At 38.3% G+C, this 25,178-nt stretch overlaps 1 protein-coding gene across 5 annotated transcripts in view; it reads right to left on the minus strand.

Annotated features, from left to right (window-relative positions):
- RNF2 (ring finger protein 2) overlaps positions 1–25,178 on the minus strand; it is a 46,538-nt gene extending 21,360 nt beyond the window's left edge. The window contains exon 1 of one of the 5 annotated variants that reach the window (XM_049634082.1): positions 25,118–25,178. The gene's annotated coding sequence lies outside the window, so the exon portion shown is untranslated. Of the gene's footprint in view, positions 1–16,441; positions 16,944–23,575; positions 24,266–24,533; positions 24,624–25,117 lie in introns of those variants that run through there. The other 4 variants (XM_049634081.1, XM_049634083.1, XM_049634079.1 and 1 more) reach the window with 4 other exon arrangements.

Consider the following 25,178-nt stretch of genomic DNA (forward strand, 5'->3'; position numbering starts at 1 on the left):
TGGAATTCAACATATGCACACAACAAACAGTAACTTTTTAAAAAGCTGTAAGGCAAAATATAGAATATGATCCTATTTTAAAAAATCCAAACACCTAATGTAGGTTTGTGATTTTGAGTTCTGTGCACTATGTGTCAGCCATATTTGCCACCTTTCTCTTTATCAATCTTACCAAGTTCATTCTCATTTTAGGATCTTTTTTAAAATTTTTAAAAAACTTTTATTTTTTGAGAGAGAGCATAAGCTGAGGAGAGATGAAGAGAGAAGGGGACAAAGGACCCAAAGGAGGCTCTGCGCTGACAGGCTGACAGCAGTGAGCCCAAGCCTGACATGGGGCTCGAACTCAGATCATGATGTGTGGAAGACGAACGCTCAACCAACCAAGCTACCCAGGCACCCCTCATTTTAGAATCTTTTTACTAGTGCATCCCTTCCATCTGGAACAGAATGCTTTCTTCCCCTCCCCTTCAAGATTTTGCCATAGCTAGCTCCTTTACGCGTTCTAACAAAATTCTAACTTTGCTGTTTTCTCATGTCTTTTTTTCTCTACAACACTCTTACAGCCTCTAAGCTCCTTGAATGCAGGGTATTTATCTACCTTATTCACCACAATACCCCCAGTACCTTGCACTGTGCCTAGCATATAGTAGTTACTCAGTAAATATCTGCTGAAGAACTTAACAGTGGTGATGACTAAATAAAGGAGCTCAAATGAGGCAATCTTAACATTTCACATTTTCATGACCAAACATACATTTCAAATTAACATGGGGAAAAAGTAAGACAAAAGAAGTAATTATCAGTTGGTCTATTTTCTATGTATAAAGAAAATATTTTTAATGTATCTGCATGGTTAGGGCTATTTGAGCAAACCAATCTGTCCTTCAAAAAAGAAGTGTTGAAAAATTAAATACAACTGAATTGATACGTTACAAATTTACCTCCCTAGAAGTATGTGTTGATAGCTCAGGGGGTGTGAGACTACAGAGACATTCATGGGTTATAAATTCTGACATGTCTGATCTGTCCATACCCCTTACCCACATTCATTTACATTCCAAAGATTAAGAACCTAGGATCCTCCCCTTCTGTAACTGAGGAGGTTTTGTTTATACTGAGGAACAAAGGTTTCCCTTCCTCTTTCAGGAAGGGGGTAACACCTCTACAAGCTCCCAAATTCATATTTTTCAGGTTCCTTACCTACCAAATGAACATCCAGGTCTCAATGCATCACTCTGAGAGGGAAGAACTGGGGCAAAGGGGTTATTGCTATAATAATTAATCTATCCTTGCCCCAGAAATTGTGTTTACTTTCAGGATAATATGAATGAATATAGCCATTAAAAACTTATCATTTGAACAAAATTTCATTCATAAAACTTATCTTGTGATTCAAGCTTTAAAAATAAATTTTTAAAAATGAATGTAAAAATTATTTTTTCAGGACAAAAATACATTAAGTCCCCAACTTAGAAACTAAAATTTCCATTCTAAGCTTTTCCACTAAAAACATACTATGCTTAACTAATGAATTTAATGAAGTGTATGAAGTATCGGAAAGTTTGTATTTATATACTAGGTTTAATGACATTATGGATTCGTCTTTTGAAGACTAGTCTAGAAACCTAACCATTAATCACAACATTGTTCCTACATAAATATTCATTTAATAGTACCTGGCAAATAACGTAGCGGGCCCCTAATGTGTCATTTTTTTAAATCCCAGCCCTAATCTACAATCTTTACACTGGTTGAGGGGAGTACAACAAAATCATAATCAAATCTATTAGAGGTTATTAGATGTGGCAAAGAACAGGTTTCATGTAAAAACTGAAAACAAATACAGTTTCCCATTCAACTCTTGAGACTCCCAAGACCCTCAAATCCCCTGAGTGGGCCACACATTTGCTCCCAACACCATTCTCTAGCTCCCCTAGAAGGAAAAATAGATCCACTAAACCATAAATTCCTCAAGAATAAGGGCAAAGAACTTTATATTTTAGGGATGTCTTTATGTTATGGTACAACAAATGAGACAGCTAGAAAGCATGGTAAGTGATTTTTGGAACTGGATTAGCTTGCATTTGCATCCTAGTGCTGGAAGCTACTGATTATGGATTGACACCCAAATTTCTTGTTTTTTTTTTTTTGTTTTTTTTTTTTTTTTTAAATCTGCAAAGCGACAAAAATTTTCAAGGTCATTGGCAAAGTTGAATAACATGTTCATATAAAGTACCTGGCATATTCCACAAATGATGGTCATAAAGTGGAAAGGGTTTAAGAGCCCCCCCCCCGCCACTGCCCAACATGTAAAAGATTAGGAAGAAAAATTACTTAGCCACTCCTTAACATACTAACAACTGCACATTAATCCCCTTTCAAAAAGAATAATTATTTTATTTATTTAAAAAAATTTTTTTAACATTTATTTATTTTTGAGAAGAAAGAGACAGAGGATGAGGGGGGAGGAGAGAGAAAGAGGGAGACACAGAATCTGAAACAGTCTCCAGGCTCTGAGCTGTCAGCACAGAGCACGACGCGAGGCTCAGACTCACAGACCGTGAGATCATGACCTGAGCCGAAGTCAGCTGCTTAACCGACTGAGCCACCCAGGTGCCCCAAGAATAATTCTTTTAGAAAGTAACAAAAAAATGTTTGGTTATGTGCCTCATGTGATTAAAAAAAAATCAATCAGTTGGCCAATTAATCCAAGACTACTCTTTAATAAGGCCTTTTCAGTAACAAACAAAAAACTGCCAGAAAGAGATTTGTCAGTTGTCTACTGCTAGTACACTGTATGTGGCTCAATAATAAGTATAGTTCCCAGAGGCTTAAAAGAAAAAAAGAAATACTGGATAGAGACATTTCTGGTCTATATATCATTAGAAACTTGTGGTATCTTTATAAAAGGGACACAAAATGACATAAGGAAGTGCATCTTGAACAAGAGCTTTGCAGAACATTCGAAGACCTTCAAATGGATGTTTCTTGGATCATCCCTCATCCTCCTAGAACACAATCTTTGAGGGGATTAAGATAATACAGGCCAGGTACACTGGTGTCTGATCATTAAGGATACAGGGCAAAAGTGTTAAGAACCTACATGGCCATTATCCTTTGGTCAGATTCCCAATACACCAAAATCTTAAGTGAGACCCCCCCCCCCGCCCGACCCCAGCACCATTCTGGGTCACAGTGAACTCGTAACTTAATTCTCAACAAGAGCCTCACATGTACATTTTCTATAGTATGGCTGAAAGAAGAATTCATATTAAATAGCAAATTGGCAGGCATAAAGGCTGATGTTGTGGTGTAAAATTTTAGGAGTCTAAACTGTACTCTTACCAAAGTATAGCTATAACAGAGCAACCACAAGGGAGCTTCCAGACTGGATAAAACAATTTTCCAAAAAAAAAAAAAAAAAAAAAAAGAGGGCTTTAAATATATTTTGAGCTAAAACTTCAGAGTCCTGTGCCTAGAAATATTCACCAGTTGCTTTAGTCATAAAAATTGCCTGGTCTACTAAGAGTATCTGTAATAGAACTAAAGACAATATGAATGAGCTATAAAATATACACCCCCAAAAGGAGATGAGTTTAGGTCAATGGGGTTGTTTAGAAATATCCATTTATACTTTGAAAAATGACTGCTGTAGGGGCGCCTGGGTGGCTCAGTCGGTTAAGCGTCCGATGTCAGCTCAGGGCATAATCTCACAGGTTCATGAGTTTGAGCCCCACATCGGGCTCTGTGCTGACAGCTCAGAGCCTGGAGCCTGCTTCCTGCTTCAGACTCTGTCTCTGTCTCTCTAGCCTCCGCTCGTGCTGTCTCTCTCAAAAATGAATAAACATTAAAAAAAAAAAACCCACAAAAAACAGATGAAAAAATGACTGCTGTATTTGTTTCCTGTAACTCTGTAGCAAACTACCACACTCCTTCAGTTCTGGAGGCCAAAACTTTCACTGGGACAAAATTAAGGTGTTGGCAGGGCTGTGCTTCTTCCAGAGGTTTTATGGGAAACCCTGTTCCTTATTTCTTCCAGCTGGCATTCCTATGCTTGTGGCCACATTGCCTCCTCTTCTGGGTATGTTATCTCCCTCTGCCTCTCTCTTTTATGATGACATTTAGAACCCACCCAGATAATCCAGGATACTCTCTTCATATCAAGACCTTTAATTTAATGACATTTGCAAAGACTTACACACACACATGCGCGCATGCACCCCTGCCCCAAAGTATAACATCACAGATTCCAAGGATTAGAATGTGGGCATCTTTTAGGGGCCCATTTTTCAGCCTACCATACTTACCAAAAGTAAGCTTAACTGTATAACCAATTCCTTGCAGCCAACACTTATTTATGTCTTTATTCTATAATTTGTTTCCTTAATTTGTTTTTTAAGTTGAGAAATATATTATCAGAAAATACAACCATTATCCCATCTTCCTATGAAGCACTTTTCATTTGAGATTTGTTTCCCTAAACACTATAAAACAAAACCAAGAAACTTTTTATTTTAAAACCAAGAAATTCATCTTTTTTCTTACACGGTTATTGTCCCCTCTAAACATGCAGTAAATAAAGGTCACATCAAATTAACTCTCTCAATCTTTAGCATTTTTGTTTTCCTCTTACATTATACAATACGTAAATGAGCAAATTATTTGTTCCTTAATTAGAATACTGCTTGCTTACCGGATACAGGTGTTTGATTTTTAGAAATTTATTCAAGACTAAACAAACCAGACAGCAATAATAAATTCTGACTAAGCAACCTAATTGCCATCACAACACTGCCTGCAGTATCACCTCATAAAAACCACTTGCAGCAGTTTAATGTAAAATTACAGCTGTAAGACATTAATTTTTGCAAGCTTCTAAAGACATAAAGTCTTCCTTATTGAAAAAGATGCCATTCTGCTAAACATCTGGAATACTCACCTAAATTAGTTTTGGTAACAATAATAGCATCTTTATTTAAAAACGTAATATAATAAATTCCTAATTGGATTATATCTTTTACATATTGTGGAGCACAGAGCAGGAACCTTTCAAATATGATTAACCAACTCTTCATTATCCAATCTTAAGTTTTCAAGTATTGGTAACAAACAATAAGTATTGGTAACAAATGTTTTCTAGTCTTACATAACTGAGTTATTGTTACAGGGAAAATAACTGTTTCAGGAATTTTTAAAACAGCAATTAAAATGCAGATCTAGATTATTTATGTGATCTGTGCCCTCCTACCATACTTATCACCCATCACTATCTCACCTCCTCTAACACTACTCCTTCATTTTTCCCAACCTCTACTCCCTCAAGGTTCTTAATGGCCTAATTAAGTCTTTCCCCAGGCTTCAGAATGCAGCTATCAAGGTCTAATATTAGTCAACATCAGTTACATCAGGAACGGCCTTGTTTTCCTTCTGTCCCTCTGCCTATCCATATTAGAAGCTAATAGACCCATAAAGAAAAACAGATGAGTTCAATAGTTTAGGAAACATTTGAGAACTACCATGTGATAGGAAATGAGACCCCACCCCCCACCCCGAGTTTATTGGCTAGTGGGCCCTGAACATGTTTTCAATATAATTTGGTAAATGTTATAAGAGCACAAAACAAAACAGTCAAATGGAAAAGCAGAAATAGTTTCCCAGAGAAAAGAAACCCCTCCTTGAAAAAAGAGACTTCAAGGTTAAATGGAAGTTAACCAACTGAGGAAAGGAAAGCAATCCAGAAAGACCATCATAATAAGCAAAGGTACAAGTCAGTATGGTGTATTTGGGAAATTCTAAGTAGTTCACTATTAAATGAGTGAAAAGAGAGAGGTGGGGAGTAGCACAGAGTAAAGCTAAAGAATTAAACTGTGGACCAGATTAGGGAAGCCTAAAAGCCATGCAAAGGTGTCAGGAAAATCCACAATTGAATGACAAAGTGAGATTTGCATCTGAGACAGATCAACTCTGGTACTAGCGGAGGGTGGACTTGCAGGAGGCAAGAATACTAGTTAAAGGGCTATATCCAAGTGCAATAATCCAAGTAAGAAATGTCTATAGTGAGTCTGTTAATAGTAAGAATGAATTAGGAGTGGCAGAGCTGCAAAATACTTAGGAGGCAAAATACATGGGGTGTAAGACATGAGAGAGAAGAAAGTCACAAGCTTCCAAGCTTGTGGCTGTTTAGATGCTGATGCAAAAAAGAAAAAAAAGTGAGCAAAACAGGAAATGGTATTTTTGACACTTCTGTTCATTATATTGGAAGTTCTAGTCAGATCAATTAGGCATGAAAAAGAAAAGGCATCCACACTGGAAAAGAAAAAGTATCTGTTTACATATGATATGATCTTACATATAGTGAACCCTGAAGATTCCACACAAAAAAGTTAAAACTAAACTGATTAAATGAATTCAGCAAAATTGCTGGGGGGGGGGGGGGGGATCAACACACAAAAACCAGTTTCATTTCTATACACTAACAGTCTGAAAAGGAAATCAAGGAAACAATTCCATTTACAAAAGCATCAAAAAGAATACAACAAACTAACCAAGAAGGCAAAGATTTATACACTGAAAATAAAACATTGCTGAAAGAAATTAAAGACGTAGGTAAATGGGAAGATATCCCATCCCATGTTCACAGATCAAAAGACTCAATATTGTTAAGATGACAGACAGTACTACACAAAGCAATCTACAGATTCAATGTAATCCCTATCAAAATCCTGATTTTTTTCCAGAAACGGAAAAACCCATTGTAACATTCATATAGCATCTCAAGGAACCCCAAACAGGCCAGAATAACCCTGAAAAAGAACAAGTTTGATGCCTCCTACTTCCTGATTTCAAAATTTACTACAAAGCTACAATAATCAAACTAACTTGGTATTGGTACAAAGACAGACATATAGACCAATCAAAGGAGTAGAATACAAGGCCCAGAAGTAAAATTCCTTACATGGTAAATTATTTTGACAAGAATGCCAAGACTATTCTTGGTCAGTTTTTTCAACAAAAAGTACTGGGAAAACTGGGTATCCCCACATGCAAGAGAATGAGGTTAGACCATAGCCCTCTTCCATTTACAAAAATTAACTCAAAATAGATCAAAGATCTAAATGTTAACTGAAACTATAAAACTCTTAGACGAAAGCATAAAGGAAACTCTTCAGGGCACTGAATTTAACAATTTTTTCTAGTAAGACACCAAAAGCACAGGCAATAAAAGAAAAATTGATGAATTGGATTTATTACATCAAAACCTTTTAGGGGCACCTGACTGGCTCAATAAAGCAAGCAACTCTTGATCTCGAGGTCATGAGTTCAAGCCCCAACCACGTCAGGTGTAGAGCTTACATAAAAAAAAAAAAAAAATTAAAATCTTTAGTACATCAAAGGTCACTATCAAGAAAGTGAAAAGGCAACCCACAAAATGGGAGAAAATATTTGCAAATCACGTATCTGATAAAGGATTAATATCTAGAATATATGAAGAATAAAACTCAACAACAAAAAAACTCAATTAAAAAAAATGAGTGGGTGGGAATGCCAAGTTGGTGCAGCCACTCTGGAAAACAGTATGGAGGTTCCTCAAAAAATTAAAAATAGACCTACCCTACGACCCAGCAATTGCACTACTAGGTATTTATCCAAGTGATACAGGTGTGCTGTTTCGAAGGGACACATGCACCCCAATGTTTATAGCCGCACTATCAACAACAGCCAAAGTATGGAAAGAGCCCAAATGTCCATCGATGGATGAACGGATAAAGAAGATGTGGTATATATATATATATACAATGGAGCATTACTTGGCAATCAAAAAGAATGAAATCTTGCCATTTGCAACTACGTGGATGGAACTGGAGGGTATTATGCTAAGTGAAATTAGTTAGAAAAAGACAAATACCATGTGACTTCACTCATACGAGGACTTTAAGAGACAAAACAGATGAACATAAGGGAAGGGAAACAAAAACAATATAAAAACAGGGAGGGGGACAAAGCATAAGAGACTAATAAATATGGAGAACAAACAGGGTTACTGGAGGAGGTGTGGGAGGGGGGTTGGGCTAAATGGGTAAGGGGCATTAAGGAATCTACTCCTGAAATCATAGTTGCACTACATGCTAACTAATTTGGATATAAATTAAAAAAAAATAAAATTAAGTATTATGTTGAAAAAAAATTAGTGGGGTGCCTGGGTGGCTCAGTCGGTTAAATGTCTGACTTCAGCTCAGGTCCTGGTCTCATGGTTTGTAGGTTCAAGCCCTCCATCAGGCTCTGTGCTGACAGCTCAGAGCCTGGAGCCTGCTTTGGATTCTGTCTGTCTCTCTCTCTCTCTCTCTCTCTCTCTCTGCACTCCCTTGCTCATACTCCTTTTCTCTCACTCAAATAAACATAAAAAAAAATTTTAATATTTAAAAAAATTTTTAATTAAAAAATGGGTAAAGACTTGCATAGACACATTTCTCCAGAGAAGATACACATATGACCAATAGACACATGAAAAAAAAATGTTCAAAATTACTAATCATGAGAAAGATCAGGGGCGGGTGGGTAGCTCAGTCAGTTGAGAGTGTGACACTGGCTCAAGTCATGATCTCATGGTTCGTGAGTTCAAGCCCTGCATTGGGCTCTGTGCTGACAGACAGCTCAGAGCCTGGAGCCTGCTTCAGATTCTGTGTCTCCCTCTCTCTCTGCCCCTCTTCCACTTGTGCACACGCGCGCTCTCTCTCTCTCTCTCTCTCTCTCTCTCTCAAAAATAAACATTAAAAATAAAAAGATGCAAATCAAAACCACAAGACATCACACTTCACACCCATTAGGATGGCTATAGGACTATTATCAAAAACAAAAACAAACAAATAAAAAACACCAGAAAATCACAAGTGTTGGTGAAGATATGGCAAAACTCAAACCTTAGTGCATTGCTGGTGGGAATGTAAAATGACACAGCCATTTTTGAATAAAGTATGGCAAGTCCCTCAAAAAAAAAAAAAAAACACAGAATTACCATATGATCCAGCAATTCCAATTCTAGGTATATATCTGAAAGAATTGAAAGCAGGGACTAAAACAGATATCTGTTCACCCATATTCTTAACATTTATTCACAATAACCAAAAGGTGAAAACAATTCAAATGCCCATCAGTAGTTAATGGGTAAACAAAATGTAGTACACACGTATAATGAAATATTATTCTGCTTCAAAATGGACTGAAGTTCTAAGGCACACTACACATGGATGAAACTTTCAAACATTATTCTAAGTTAAAAAAAAAAAAAAAAAGGCCAAACACAAAGGGACAAAGATAGTACGATTCCACTTACATGAAATACCAGAATAGCCAAATTTGAAGAAAGTAGAATAATGGTTACCAGGAGCTGGGGGGAGAAGCTAATGAAGAATTCGTATTATTAAATATAGAGTATCAGTTTGGGATGAAGAAGAAGTTCTGGAGATGTAGAGTGGTGATGGTTACACAACAATGTGAATATACTTAATGCCACTGGATTCCACAATTAAAAATGATAAGTTTTATATTATATGTATTTTACCACATAAAAAAGGTTTTTAAAATGTTTTTAAACAGGAAATGGTATGCATTTTCTAGGAAGGGGTGAAAAGTTGAATTCGGTTTTGGATCTGTTGCATACAATAAGGTATACACAGGTCATCCATAAGAGTTAACACATCTGAAGCACGAAAGGTTGTGGTGGAAAATTTCACCCTATAGTAGTCAAAACTGTAAGAGAAAAGAACATGAAGTATGAAAAGAAAAGTGGAATAAGAATCAAAGAAAACTCTGGGCTTGTTAACTGAACTCACAGGCATAAGAAGAGTACTATTCAAAATTATTCCACCATATCAATATTATGAATTATCTGCATCTGGTTCAAAACACCTCATCAGCAATACTACTCAACAGGAAGAAACCTATTTGTGTCCCTCAACCCCGCTATATAAACTATTCTTTGAACACAAGACAAAAATCAAAGTATAAATCCTGCCAGGGCTCAAATAAAGTACCTATTTCACAGGATCCCGTGAAGAATATGATAGCTATTCTTGTTACAGTAAAAATGAGACAATGCGGCCTAACCTATCCAACCTACATTTCTAACAACAAAGAAAAAAACTGTGTTATTGTTCCTGAGGGATAATAAACAGGAATCATAATTTATTATATAGAGCTAATAATTTACACTTTGGGCTATGATACCAACTTAAGATACACTAAAATATTCCATTTATAAATTTTTAGTGGCCTTCTGAATTAAGTCTCCAACTGTGGTACGCTGAATAATGGGGCCTAAAGATGCCCACGGCCTAATGCCCAGAATTTGTGGCTACGTTACTTTACATGACAAAAAGGCCTTTCCCAGTGTGATTAAATTAAGAATCTGAGATGGGGATACTATCCTGGATTATTTGAGTTTGGTCCAATATAATAATCACAAGAGTTCTTATAAGAGAGAAGGCAATGTGATAAAGGACAAAGGGATAGTAGTCAAGAGCAAAATCAAAAATGCTATACTGTTAGCCCGAAGATGGAAGACGGACTCAGGAGCCATGAAGTGTCGGCAGCCTCACTACAAGCTACAAAGGAAAGGATATGAATTCTCCCCTAGGGCTTCCAGAAGAAATGCAGGCCTGCTAACATCCTGATGTTAATCTCTTATGACCCATTTTGGACTTCTGACTGTCAGAACTGTAAAGTAATAAACTTGTGTTGTTTTAAAGCCCCTTTATTGTGGTAAATTGTTACAGCAACAATAGGAAACTAACATACCAGCTGAACCATATTATCATGAGAAGCCAAGGGCAGAGAGAGAAATTGAAAAAAAAAAATAAGTTCATCAGTTTACTTGCCCAGTGGAGTCTTGGCTTCTGCCAAAAGAAAAACACATCCACAAGAAAAAGTCTTCCCCTCGAGAAGTTCTCAAATTTGGCTGAATATAGGTTATCAACTGGAGAGCTTTTAAACAATTCTGGTACAAGGTCCCATTTCAGGCCAATTGAATCATTAACTCTTGGGGCTCTATTGTTAGAAAGTTAGCCAGGTGGTTTTTATGTACAGCCACAGTTGAAAACTTGCTGTTCTAGATAAAGATTCGTTTTTAGTGACCTAAGAAACCCATGGCATTTCAAAATACTACTAGAAGTTCCTGAAACTGTCCCCCCAAAAGATGCGGTTCACCATTCATTCATTCATGGGTTTCATGTATGTTTTCCTAACTTTACTTTTGACAAAAAGTTATCCTAGGTAAGAAGTTGCCTAAGTAAATTACAAAAGTAGAAACTACTGCATTAAAAGGCAGGTAAATTTTGCTGTTCTGACAAATACTGCTAAATTGCTATACCAATTTACCCTTCTACTAATTAAGGATTAACATTTTTTTTTTAAGCCTATCCAATCTAATAGGTAGGAAAATGATATTTCATTGCTGCTTTAACCTGCAAGGCTTCAATCATGAGTGAAGCTAAGTATCTTTTCATTTCTTTCTTGGTCTTTTTTTTTGGTCTGTCAGTTACTTACTACACATCCATTTCTATTCCTTTTTCTTAAAGCTGATTTGAAAAAACCTTTTTCTGTTAAGGAAATTGGTCTTTTTGTTAAGTGACCCATTGTCCATGACAGTTAAATATTTTTTCCCAATTTGTTTTTCTGTCTTTTTGCTTTGACTTCTTAAGGCCATAGGTTCTATTTCGTATTTATTTTTTAACATATTTATTTTTTCCTCTATGGCTTCTTTAGAAACCTAAGCCACACTCTAAATCCATACTATAAAATTATTTTAAAAAACCCACCCCCCCCCATACTTTCTTCTAATATTTTCAGAGTTTCATTTTTTACATTTAAGAACTCAGGAACTACACTCCTTTCCCTGCCACCACGTAACTAACTAGCAACATCATTTACTGTTTAGTTTATCTCTTTTCCACTGACGAAGTTACCATGCTAGCATTTGAACTCATAACAAAAAATGGACCAAAAAATGTATAAATGTGGGTACATACATATATGCTTATACGATGTGTATATATGAAAATTCTAAAATACAAGCTTAACATACTAACTTCTTACAGTCAACAATGAATGTGCTGCCGAACTAAGGTATACAGAATCTACAAATTCCTTAATAAGGTTATGGAATATGAAAGTAATCATCAGGCACACTGTCTCCTCCTTTCTCTTTGCAAAAGCACTACAACTGTCACCAAGGCTAACTTTTCCTCAAAAGCTGTGATGAATAATTTCCCCTAGTAGTTTTTCCCATATTTATACTCAGCTTTGCAAAATATTTGTTGCCACTAGGTGGAGACAATTTGATAACAGGAATATTGGTTACTGAAATAAGAGTAGCCATAAATTTTCTACAAATATTCTCCAATGGTAAACTAGGGCTACCCACTTTAGCTGAGGATCCAGTTTCCTTATTTGTAAATTTAAGAATTCAAATAAAGTATTATCAAGAGCCCTCTTAACTCCTAATATTTTGTAGATCAAAAAGCTTCCTTAAATGTCCTTTAACAAGTACAATTCCTGGAGTACTGTCCTCTTAAGCTACAAAGGCACGCTACCTTTAGAACTTCTTTCAACTTGAATACTTCAACCAATCATAACCAGTTTCCTCCCATCTTTTCAAAGCAGGTCAAAAGAGGCATATTGTTCACACATCTAGCATTCCAAGTCACAACCAAGGCTATCTGCACTTTTTTTCCTTCTCTTAAAAAAAATAGCTGATATCCTACTTCTCCACATCCATCTGGCCTCTTTGCACACATATTTTAAACAATGATGTAGCTATATATTTTTCTTTGAAACTAGTATCCAAGGTACTATAAACCTGAGGGATTTTTTTTTTCTCTTGTGCTATTTATTTTTTGCCACTTTTGGTCAAAACCTTCCATTTTTGTTGGTTTCCTGAATTATTAACTATCTGTCCCTCTGTCAAGACATTCCTCACACTGACGCTACACCTCCTGGTTCTCATCTGCCAGTCTAGATTTTATAACTCTTCTAAAGTCTCAACCTCTGCTTGCCTAAGGGGTTTCCAATCTGCTTCATCCAATTACTCGAATCTAGTGACCTACTGCCAAACCACTGACTCATTAGCAATTTAGACCTCAGACTTTGGCATAATCTAAGCTCTCAGCCCTGTACACACACCAACTCCATACCACAAACTAACCACATTCTTAGAGAGGGACTACTTTTCATTCTCCCAGTACCCTAAGACCAAGAGACACAAAGGACATTGATAATTTCCTGAGCAGAGCAGAAAAAATCAAGTTCCTAAAGTAGAACAAGGTAGGTTACCAACTTCTTTCACATCCCTCCCCAGATTACAGGAAACTAAACAAGGGACCATACTGATATGGTAGCAGTAGCCAGGTTACTATTGGGCTGTAGACTGCTGCTCAGTATCATCAGCATACATGGTCAGCCACCCCAAAACATTGCAGATTTAACGGCACAGAGAGATCAGTACCTCTACTTTTGAGAGGGAGATGTCAAACACAACTAAAACATAAAGCAATGCTTAAAAATTTACACAAGTTTATCATTAATGACAAAGCTAAAAAGTCTAGTAACTACGGAGTTTTTTAGTCCAAAGCCCCATATGCCAGAATAGAAGTTAACTACTGAAAAGTGGTAAACCAAGGTCATTATCTTTTCCTGGGATGAGAAATGTCCATTAAGTGCAGATTCCTGCCAGAAGCAAAAGTGCCAAAAAACACATACATTAGCTTTAGCAGGTAACAGTGTAGGAAATCATAGCAACACTCTTGTGTTATGAAAATATAGCAACAGGGTCTACGTTTGCAGCCAGAGCATATCTGATGAAAAATTAAATTTGTGGTAAGACAATGACAAAAGAAAATGATTAGATTAAGAAAGGTAAGACAAAGCTGAAGGCCAATGCCACCACATTCTCTTTCAACAGCAACTGGAATGAATAACCCTTTCAGAAAGCAGTGAGGGCAATTCATTTCCAGAGACACAAAAACGTGTTTTTTTGTTTTTGTTTTGAGAGAGAACAAGCGTGAGCCGGGGAGGGGCAAATAGAGAGGGAGAAAGAGTCCCAAGCAGGCTCCACAGTCAGCGCAGAGCCCAACACAGGGCTCAATCTCACAACCGCAAAATCATGACCTGAGAGGAAATCAAGAGTTGGACGCTTAACCAACTGAGCCACCCAGGCGCCCCAACATTTGTATTCTTTTACCCAGTCCTAGGAAATAATGTTATTAATAACAGATAACATTTACTAAGTGTTTACTACTTTCCATGAAATGTTGCTTACTCCTAACAACCCTATGAGTAGGTACTATTATTTTCCTCATCTAAGAAATAAGGAAATTGAGCCAAAATATAAATAAATAAATACATACATAAATACATAAATACATACATAAATAAGCAAGCAAGCAAGCAACTTACTTAAAGGTCTCACAGTAAATGTCAAAGGCAAAACTCAAACCTAGGTCTGTTGGACTAAGAAGGCCACACACCCTTAACCACCATACCAAACACTACTGTTAATACTTCAATACCATCACCAACAGCAGGGAGGCATTTGCAACATCAACATCAGGAAATTTCTTCAACCATTAAAAATAACAATTATTAATGTGATATGTAATGACTAGTAATACCTGCAAGGTAAAGTGATAACAGAAGCCACTAATTTGCATCTGTGCTACAATTGCAGTTATGTAAAAGTTATGTTCTAGAAGGTAACAGAGTTATTTAAGAGTTTGCGGAGGGGGTTTCCATTTTTCAACTCCCAAAATAATAAGCACAGATTTTAACAGTTTTAAGACAACAACAGATAAGAACAAAGGAGTAAAGAATGTTTCTGGTATCCCTTTGCTACACAGCATAAATTTTCTCTTGCAGAAAGAGAAGAAAAACAATTATGTCCCTATATATTTTCCATAGTAGCAGCCAGACTGGGACTCAGGAAACCCCAATTTTCATTTGGGGTTCTTGAAACAATTCCAAAAGATAAACATTTTTAACCTTTCTTCTGTTTTGGCCTTTCTTATCTCCTAGTTTCTGCAACTTGCATCAAAAAGCATCAAAAATGTTTTAAATTGAAAAAAGCAGCTCCCGGGGTATCAAAGCCCAGGGTCTTAGAAGAATGAAAAAGAAATCAGAAACTCTGGGGCACCTAGGTGGCTCAGTCGGTTAAGCGTCTGACTTCGGCTCAGGTCCTGATTTCACGGTTCAGTTGGTGGGTTCGAGCCTCACATCGGTGGAACATGTGCTGTCAGCACAGAGCCTAGAGCCTGCTTTGATATTCTCTCTCTCTCTCTCTCTCTCTCTCTCTCTCTCTGCCCCTCCTGCACTCACATTCTTTCTCTCTCTCTCTCTCTCAAAAATAAAATAAACACTAAAAAAAAATTTAAAAAACCCAGAAACTCTGAAGATAGAAGTTTTTATATATAGCTCTGATAAATCCAAAGATTAGCAAAATCTTTAGGTCCATGAAAGAAGCAAACAAAAATTTGGCATAGCTCATAAAGACACTGGAAATCAGTATGATTTTGAGTTAGTCAATATATAGATCTAACCCTATTTAGAAAAAATTTTTTTAAATATTTACTTGAGAGAGACAGAGACAGAGACAGCACACACGTGCGTGAGAGAGAGCCCAAACAGGCAAGGGGCAAAGGGAGGGAGACACAGAATACACTTCAGGCTCTGAGGTGTCAGCACACAGCCCGACACAGGGCTGGAACTCACAGACGAGATCATGACCTGAGCAGAAGTTAGACACTTAACCGACCGAGGCACCCAGGCACCCCAGATCTAACCCTCTTTATAAAACAAGTATGTTTTAGGTGATATATAGATGTAATACACGCGCACACACACACATATGTAAAATGTCCATTAAGACAGAGTTCCTTATTAGAAATAAAAATCTATATATTTAAATATGTATATATCAAAATAGTTTTTAAAAACTACTTGTTAGCAACTCATCTCTGACAAACTTAATGGGAGTTCTTCAAATAATGGTAAAAACAGAAAACCATAACCATAATAAAGAAAAACTTTGGGTGCCTGGCCAGTTCTGTCAGGAGAGCACACAACTATTTACTGGGTCTCAGGATTGTGAGATCAAGCCCCATGTTGGGTGTGGAGATTACTTAAAAACAAAATCTTAAAAAAATAAAATAAAAACTTAAGTAGCTAAAGTAGTGAAATCATTCACTACTAAGTGAAAGTGATTTTATATTATTAAACAATTAACAAAAAACAAAACTGACATTAATTCAATACAAGATACTACTGTTTGCAGGCACTTTTCATTCAGTTTTCCCTCTACTACTTTTTAACAAAATCCTTTAAGTCTACGTACAGTTCTTAACTTTTTTGACTCCACACCCCCACTGAGAATCTGATCAAAGTTAAGAACTCTTACTTGGTGGCTGGGAAGGCGGGAAGCGGGGGAGATCCCACACAAAAGAACACACGCCCCAAATCTCAGAAGAGTCGTGGTCCCTTAAGAGATCCCAGGACTGAAGACCAAGAACACTTGCTCTAAAAAAGAATTCCAAAACGTAAACAGAAAAACCAGAGGCTATCTCAAAACCAGAGGCTATCTCAAAATCCTTCTCAGTTTTATCAGCTATACTGTAACAAGCTACTGCCACTGAAGACAATTATAGATTTGTTCCTGCAAAGGTAAACTTATGGAGACAATAGGTATTGCTTGTTAATCACTTCCATCTGGCTGCCACAGTGAATTTTGGACCTCCCTACCACAATGTAAATACAAAGCTAAAAGGAACCTCAGGATCCAACCACTATTTACATCCACTTGAAGTATTATGCCATTTTCAAAAATGTTACCAAACTGGTATGGCATAGAAAATGTTTGTGATATCAAGTTAACTTTAAAAAACACATATAAACTCAGGTCTATATATAAAATACAACTAACACTATGTTTTAAAGAAACAAACAAAAAAAATAATAAATTTACTTCCAAAAGGAAATACATCAAAATTTAAAAGCAATTAAAACTGAGCACTGAAAGCATGATTTTTTTTCTTAATTTTCCAAAATTAAAAAATACACTTCTGAACCATTTATGCAACATACTGTCCAAAAAGTTTCAGAATATATTAAATTGGCATAATAATCATGTTATCTATATTAAACATAGCTGTAATATTACCTTTCAAAAAGTTACGGAGACTTCTGGGAAAAAAAATATTTCAGGAGGCTATACTAGTAAGTAAATACTGGTTAACCAAAACTGGCAATGAGACCTATGTTTAAATACAAACATAATCAATTATAATAAAATTAAGGACAAAGAAATGGAGTCTTAATATTTTATAAATATTTTAGACAATGCTCAACTATCATTATTAGAGAGCCTTTATCCTATTCCATTACTTCAGAGTCACATGAGACAACAATTCCTGGAGGACACACTACCTCATAAAAATTAAAAACTAGAAAAAAAGCATCTTTCCACTAATTCAACGAGGCATGTTTTCTTCACAAATATATCAATTAAAATTTTTAAGTAAGTTCATTAAAAGTAACAACAGATATAATTTCTAATTTTGTTAAGTGTAATATTAAAAGCAGGTATTTTCTGTAATTGATATCATAAAGTAACATAGAAGTAAAACAAAATCACAATAGGTTAATTTCCAGTCAAAATAGTAATAACATTGGTTTCCCTACTCCCCCAGGCCCTAGTCATTTAAACAATCTACAGAGTGGTAGTTTTGTTCTTAATGTTTAAGTAAAATTTGGGGTACTACTGTCTAATGATATAAGCAAGATATTTAACCCTGGTGTGAGGAAATTAACGAGGAATGTCAACCTTAAGATACAATTATTTAAGTGATAGAAATACTATATTGTAAACCAGACTTGGGCAAAGTAGGGTTGTAAGATTTCCACAACTTTTCCCAAACCCCATTTCCATTTCCACCCTGACAACTTTTAAACATGAAAACTCCTTTTAAAGTAGGCACAGAACTATAACCAGGACCCATGTAAGAGATCAATCCATCTCAGTCTTTCTTCATACAGCCCGTATATTTACAAAGTTCTTTGCTGTTTACAAAACCTTCTACCTACACTACCTCTTAGGGTCTTTACAAATAACCTGTGAGGTCAAAAAGGGTGGGATTTTTTTGTTTTTAAATAGAAAACAGAAAGGCCAATAATCTTGCTTACAGTGAAACCAGACCTAGAAACCAAGACTCCTGCCTTCAATTCTGAAGCTCTTTCCACTACACACAACACTACCCCTTCTGTAATACAGTAAAGCCTTCTATAAAACATCTGGCTGGATTCCAAGACAGCAGTCCCAGACTGAATTGGACTCTATATAGCAAATAGTGTAAATATTGAGGGTTTAATGCAATTACTGGCACGGAGGCATACATCTTTCTAAAAGTGAAGAATCAGTTGATTTTAAGTTGGTTTAAGTTAATAGTGTAAGTATGATGGTGGAAACAAACAGAACACTCTTCTAAAAAGAAGTCAAAATGAAAATACTACAGATATGCAAGTTTTACAATAGCTAATAGAGGTAGTGGTCAGCAATACAGGGAATAGGAAAAACAGAGACAAAGAATGGATAATTAAAAAGAACAGTGTAAAGAGACACTGTATGATATTTTTATTTTTAGGAAATAAAATGAGGGGCTTCTGTCTTTTCTTTCCCCCAGAAGTAACTGTGAGACTTCAGAACATTAGGCTATATAATAATAAAAGAGGTAGAAGAGGATTTTACTTAGCCGCTAAATGAATCCCTGCCAAAATTTCTGGCTCTGGAACAAAAAACCCAGTCATATTTCTAGATCAGCTGCTGGTACCATACAGTTTGAGTTAACCGATTATTTTAAACTTTCAATTCTCACATCTGTAAAATCAAACAACACTACTTAAACTATTTTCTTTTTTAAGGTTTATTTATTTATTTTGAAAGAGAGGGAGGGAGAGGCAGACAGAGAGGGAGAGAAGAAATCCCAAGCAGGTTCCGCATTCTCAGCGTGAAGCCCAATGCAGGGCTTGAACCAAAGAACCAGGAGGTCATGACCTGAGCCGAAATCAAGAGCCAGACACTCAACTGAGCCACCCAGGCACCCCAACGTAAACTATTTTCTAATGACCTTGGAAGAAGGAACAATGTTTGCAAAAGTAATGAACATTTTAATTCCCATTATCCACTGCAAAAATAAATACTTCTCAAACATCTTATATATTCACAGTACTAGGCTAGGCTAAAAGTGCAGAAAAAGTAATGGTCTTTACAACCTAAATCAATAAGGCACAGAGATACGCTTAACTAATAATTATGATTACATAACAAAATTGAAGCATCTCAGAGAAACAGCTTTCATAGGAGTTGAGCTAAACACAGCAGAGAATGAAGTTGGATTCGATCAAGATACAAAATAAAAATAGTCATTAAGTTTAGCCAGGCAGAGAAGAGGCAAGTAGGTTGCAACGTCCTTTGGGTTCCCAAAGCACATCACTCATCTGTTATTGGACTTAACACACTGTAAGATGGTTTATTTGTCATCCTCACTTAGACCGTAAATTCCTCTATGACCGAGACCTTGTTCAATTCGTTTTTCTATCCCTATCCCTAGCATAGGGTCTCGCACACAGAAGATAACCAACACATTTTTTTTTGAACAGGCAAGGACAAGATTCCCTATTTAAACTACTGTATTTTAACCTACAACTAATCTGTGCAGATCATTTACTCATTGTCTCTCAACTCCAAAACCACCATTTTAGACTCTGCTCTATGGTGACAAGGCTAGGACTGTACAACTGTATCTCAGGACTCTTCTGCCAGCTCTTCCAAGGAGCTCCCTGTTAGGCTTTGACAGTGGAGGTAGTAAAAAGAGGCTGGAAAGCAGGAAGAGGACTTCCTTTCAGTTCCTGGCAGCAGCAACTGATTCCAGACTCCAGCTTCTTTGGGTACTTTTGGGTACTTCCAGAACCTGATCAGCAGCTGAACAAAGATGACCTCCTCAAAGGTTCAGAACCAGACCAATGGAATCTGCTTTCTGAGCTCTTAAATCAATTATATTGTACTGTTCTCTTTTGCTCTTACAACCATCTAACCAACTCCCTATATTACATCACCTCTGTTGAAATCCTTATTGAAGTCTGTTTTTTCTACCCAGGACTAATATATTGTCAAACATAGTGATTCCAACTGCTCTCCTTTGAGAGATCTTACTGCTTCACTGAAAGGGAAAAGTAAAGAAAATTGGGTGTTATTCCAAGAGATAAAATCTGTTCTAGATTCTATAATAGATAACTTAAAACCCTTTAAATTTGTTGAGGGAGGGGCGCCTAGTTGGCTCAGTCGGTAGAGCATGCGATTCTTGATCTCAGGTTGTGAGTTCCAGCCCCACGTTAGGTAGGCATAGAGATTACTTAAAATCTTTTTTTAAAAAATTGTAGAGCTGCAGCATAAAAATTGTTATCTTTTGTGATTTAAACTATCCAACTTGGAGGGGTGCCTGGGTGGCTCAGTCAGTTGAACATCTGACTTCAGTTCAGGTCATGATCTCAAAGCTCAGCTCAGGAGTTCGAGCCCCGCCTCAGGCTCTTTGCTGACAGCTCAGAACCCGGAGCCTGCTTTGGATTCTGTGTCCCCGCAACCCCCCCCCCCCCCCTGTCTCTCTCTCTCTCTCTCTCTCTCTCTCTCACAAAAATAAACATTAAAAAAAATTTTAAACTGTCTAACATGGAAAGAAAAAAGAGAGAAAATGAGAAATATTTAAACAGTGCAGGCTATTCCAAGCACACACAATCACCTTTTACTAGAGCACATATCCTAGGGAAAATGTGAGATGGTAGAGCTGATCTGCTGTTCTTCAAAGGTCTCAGCTCCCAAAAGCCTCTCCTCATAAAAGCATAATACCATGCTGAATGTGATTCTTACAGTAAATAAATACATTTTGGGAGCACCTGGCTGGCTCCAGTAATGGAGCATGCAACTCCTGATCTCAGGGTCATGAGTTCAAGCCCCACACTGGGCAGAGTTTACTTAAAAAACAAGTAAAATATTTTTAAAAATAAATACATGTTTTTGCTGTTGTTCAACATGGCTCCTAAAGGCAAGCTAACTACTTTATCCAGTGTTCAACAAAAGAAACAGCAATCTGTTCTAAATACTAAAGCTGAGCTGAATGTATTGGTACAGCATTCTCCCTTCCCTATGGATCTTCAAGCATCATTGTTGTTTTTTTTTTTTTTTTAACCACATGTGACTTTCATTTTACGCATAGACTTTAGAATCTAACCTCTTCATAAAATACAACTCTACAGTGGAAACAAAAAGAAATCTCCCTTGAAGGAGGGTCCATAATCAACACATCTGTTGAAAATAAATGACCAAAATGCTTTGATAAGTTTTCATATGGTCTGTTACTTCACTTAATAAAATGTCATTAGACAATTTAACCTGAGGTTAATTTCAAAAATGTTTTATTATTGTACTTATTTTTTTCAATTATGACAAAATGGCAGATATGTAGAAGTAGCAAACATGTTGTTACTCCATCTCTAAATGAAATGGGAGAAAGCAAATTCAAGCAACAGCACTCTTTCTCGGATTTTAGCCACGCATACATCGCTGCTGAGCTTTCAACATGAGTATGCCTAGGCCCAGACAAACTATACGAGTCCACTTCAGGTGCCTAACATCTATAAAACAAAACAGAAGTGAAAAGAATTTTAAACTTAAAAGTCCATGGCCAGTTCCACAGAGCATAAAACTAGATAGCAGACCACCTCCCCCCCTTACCATCTACATCTATAAAGTCAGTTATATTCATTACCCACCTCCTGCTACAAACATACTAACACCAGCTTCTACTTAAGTGCCAAGAGTCCGATTACCACAGTCAGTATGTCCATGTAAAATCAACCAAAATGTATTCCTTACAACAAGAAACACCAAAGGACCCATTTGACACATTAGGTGGAAGACTACAGGGTGGGGATAAAAGAATACTTTGACCTACAGAGAGGGAACGGAAAGGGCAAATATTACTGTACCTCTTTGTACCCCCAAATTATAGGGGGGATCTACTCAGTCAGATGCAAATAAATATTCAACAAGTTACTACGATAACTAAGATTTCAGAGAAACGGAAAAAAATGAGGAAATTAAATAACTGGTGTATAAGGACAATGTCTTCACATCATATGTAATAAACAACACTAATTAATCAAGTGTAGATCTGTATGTGGGCAGAATGTGCATAATTTCACAGTATTTTTCCTTTTTTAAAAATGGCAAACTGTGATGCATTATTTAGTTTCTCCAGATTTAATAAATGAGTTGCTACAAAATTATGAGGTACTTTAAGTCATACTAAAAATGTGTCCATAACTTTAATAAAGTGCATTTTAATATTAACTCACTTCTCTTGCTGGAAGGAATTATGCTTCTTTGATAATGTATAGAAACTGTCACTAAAACATATATTATTCATCAGACATACATCACCTTTACTCCAAAGACCGCATAATATAAACACAAATCATGAATAAATCAGATTAAAGAGATAGACCTGACACTACACACTGAAGGTCAGTAATGGAAAAATGAAATTCCTAAGATGTTTGCTGACCTACTGTACACAGTACCTATGTCCACAAAAACCTGGGAGCTAGCTGTCTGGGTATTCAATACAGGCAGAGAGAAACTCAAAATTCTCAGAATGTCTCAGTATTTTCAATGTCTGCATTGTTCACATAATGTTAATGGCTCTAATTTGAAATTTTTCTGTGTAGCACATTTGAGGACCACCAGCATATTTTTAAATACTCAGACTAGCCTACTGAGGCAGTTTTCCTTCATAAAATTCTCCATTTCACTCTCACACCTACTATAATTAAACTCAAATGTGGATTCCACAAGCGTACCTGAAGGAAACCACTCAAAACCTCAGAAAAAGTGAGGGGCCATATTTGCTGTGCTATCTCTGGAAAATGGAGTCTTATGTAACTACCCACTATTTTACAAAAAAGCACGTTAAATGTACAATCAAGATTTTAAAGATACCTGTTGCCTGTGACAAACAAGTTTCAGGGTGAAAAAGGAATAACCAAAAGTCTTATTGCTTCCATTTAAATTCTTTGTAAATCAAGGGTCAAATATTCACTGTAAGAAGCTGGATCTGACATCAATCTAAGTTATTAAAAAATTCAACAATTATACCCTAATACAAGTGGGGAAAGGAGATTATCTACCAATTACACTAAGTATTCCAGCTTACCGTCTTGGAACTCACCAAAAGTAGATTATGTAATGCAAATCACTCATATGTTAGTTTTAAACATAATTCTCAGTCTAAAACACTAAAGCCGTGTCTCACTTATTTTTAGTTTTTAAAAGTAATGCGTATTACCAAAACACTGAATGCAAACCTATCCTTTTCATAGCAAACAAATTTCTTCACACACCTCAAGGAAACCTATCAATTTCAAACCATTTTACCCCTTAAAGGCACACGTTCTCTCAAACTTCTGACAGCCATGCAGTACATACTCAAAAAGGTTTGAAGGAGATAAGACTATAAAGCCATTATGGTCTTAACGGGCAAATAATCGGAATGAATCTCGAAGTTTGAAAGACGAATTTTTACTAACAGTATCTCCGGAAGGAAACAAGGCGGCTACTTCTATAGGAGGGTAAAGATCCTGACAACCGGCACTACCGCTCCCTGGCGACACCCGGTATCAAACATCTCAGCGTCTACGACAGGGTTCGAAACGCGAAGCTTCCATCAGAAACAAACCAAGAACACCCCCTCCCCCCACGACTCTCCTCCGGGGCAACCTCGCGGTTTTGGAAAGCAGCAACAGATACTCCCGGGCAGGCAGGCGGCACTCCAGGAATGTTTTAACCGTGAGGGGGTCTCTCCGCAAGCCCACAAGATACCCCGACGCCGAGTAGCGCCTCCATACCCGAACCCCGACTCCAGCACCGCGGGGGAAAGGGGGTATTTTGCACAAAGCGCCCCTACGCCACCCCCACGGTGCAGACACATACCCCCGGCAGCGAGGGGGAAGCCCGGAGGAAAACCCCCACATTCCACGCCGCTGGCCTCCGAAGAGAGGCCCCCAGAGAGGCTGGGGTCCCCGCCCCGGGAGACGAAGGGGCCGCACCGCAGCCCCGGCCTCCGCGCTGAGGAGCGGAGAGTGAGGGGCTCCCAGCGAAGGAAGGAATCCAATCCCCGAGCTTCGCCTACCGGGTCCTCCGCAAACCGGACCCACCACCTCCGCCGAGACCCTCGAAGAAACGGGAACAATGAGGAGCTGCCTCCCCCGCCATCCCCGCCCCGAGAGCGGCCGGGGGCGGCAACGACGCCATCTCCCCTCACACCCCCGCGGGCAACACACCCCCGGCCCCCGGGCCGCCGTCAGCCGCCCGCTGCCCGACCAAGCCGACGCGCGTCTCGGCCCGCCGTTCCCGCGCCCTTCGCCTCCCCGCCCGCCCCACTCACCGGCTCCTGCTCCAGCCCGGGACGCCGCTGGCCGCGGCCAGGCCGAGACTCAGGTACAAGCCGCCGCGGCCGCCGGCGCCGCCGCACAATATGGCGAGCCTCGGCTTCCGCAATGGAGCTCGGGAAATACAACAGGGGCCGCTCAATATTCATGAGAGACTGAGGGGAAGCCGGCGCGGCCGGCGCTGCGGGGAGGGCGGGAAGGAGCGAGCGAGCAAGGGGGCGGAGGCGCGGGACGGGGGCGTGCACGGCGCGGGGAGGCCCGCGGTGCGAGGGGAGGGGGCGCCGCCGCGTGCTGGCCTGGAGGACGCGAGCCGCCCCTCCCAGAGCCGGCCGGCCCCGCCCCCCCGGCGCCCTCCGCGGGGTCGACGCAGCCCCCGGGCAACGCCCGGATGTCGACGGCGCCGCTTCGTCCTCGTCGTTCTGCCTCCTTGAGTCTAGTGCCCCTGCCTCGGCCCACCCATTACACCTCCTTGGCCGGCTGCGGGGGTTGGAGCTCAGAGTTCTGCACTGTGTGACTGCCTCCTGTTTTTACACCCATCCCTCCACCCGGTAGAAATCCTCATTCAACTCTAGAACTTCACCTGAACTTTGGCATCCTGTCTCCCCGTTTAACAAACACAAACCATCCTGGCCGAGTGAACC

The sequence above is a fragment of the Panthera uncia genome, chromosome F1, assembly GCF_023721935.1.
Source record: "Panthera uncia isolate 11264 chromosome F1, Puncia_PCG_1.0, whole genome shotgun sequence".
Classification (NCBI taxonomy): domain Eukaryota; kingdom Metazoa; phylum Chordata; class Mammalia; order Carnivora; family Felidae; genus Panthera; species Panthera uncia.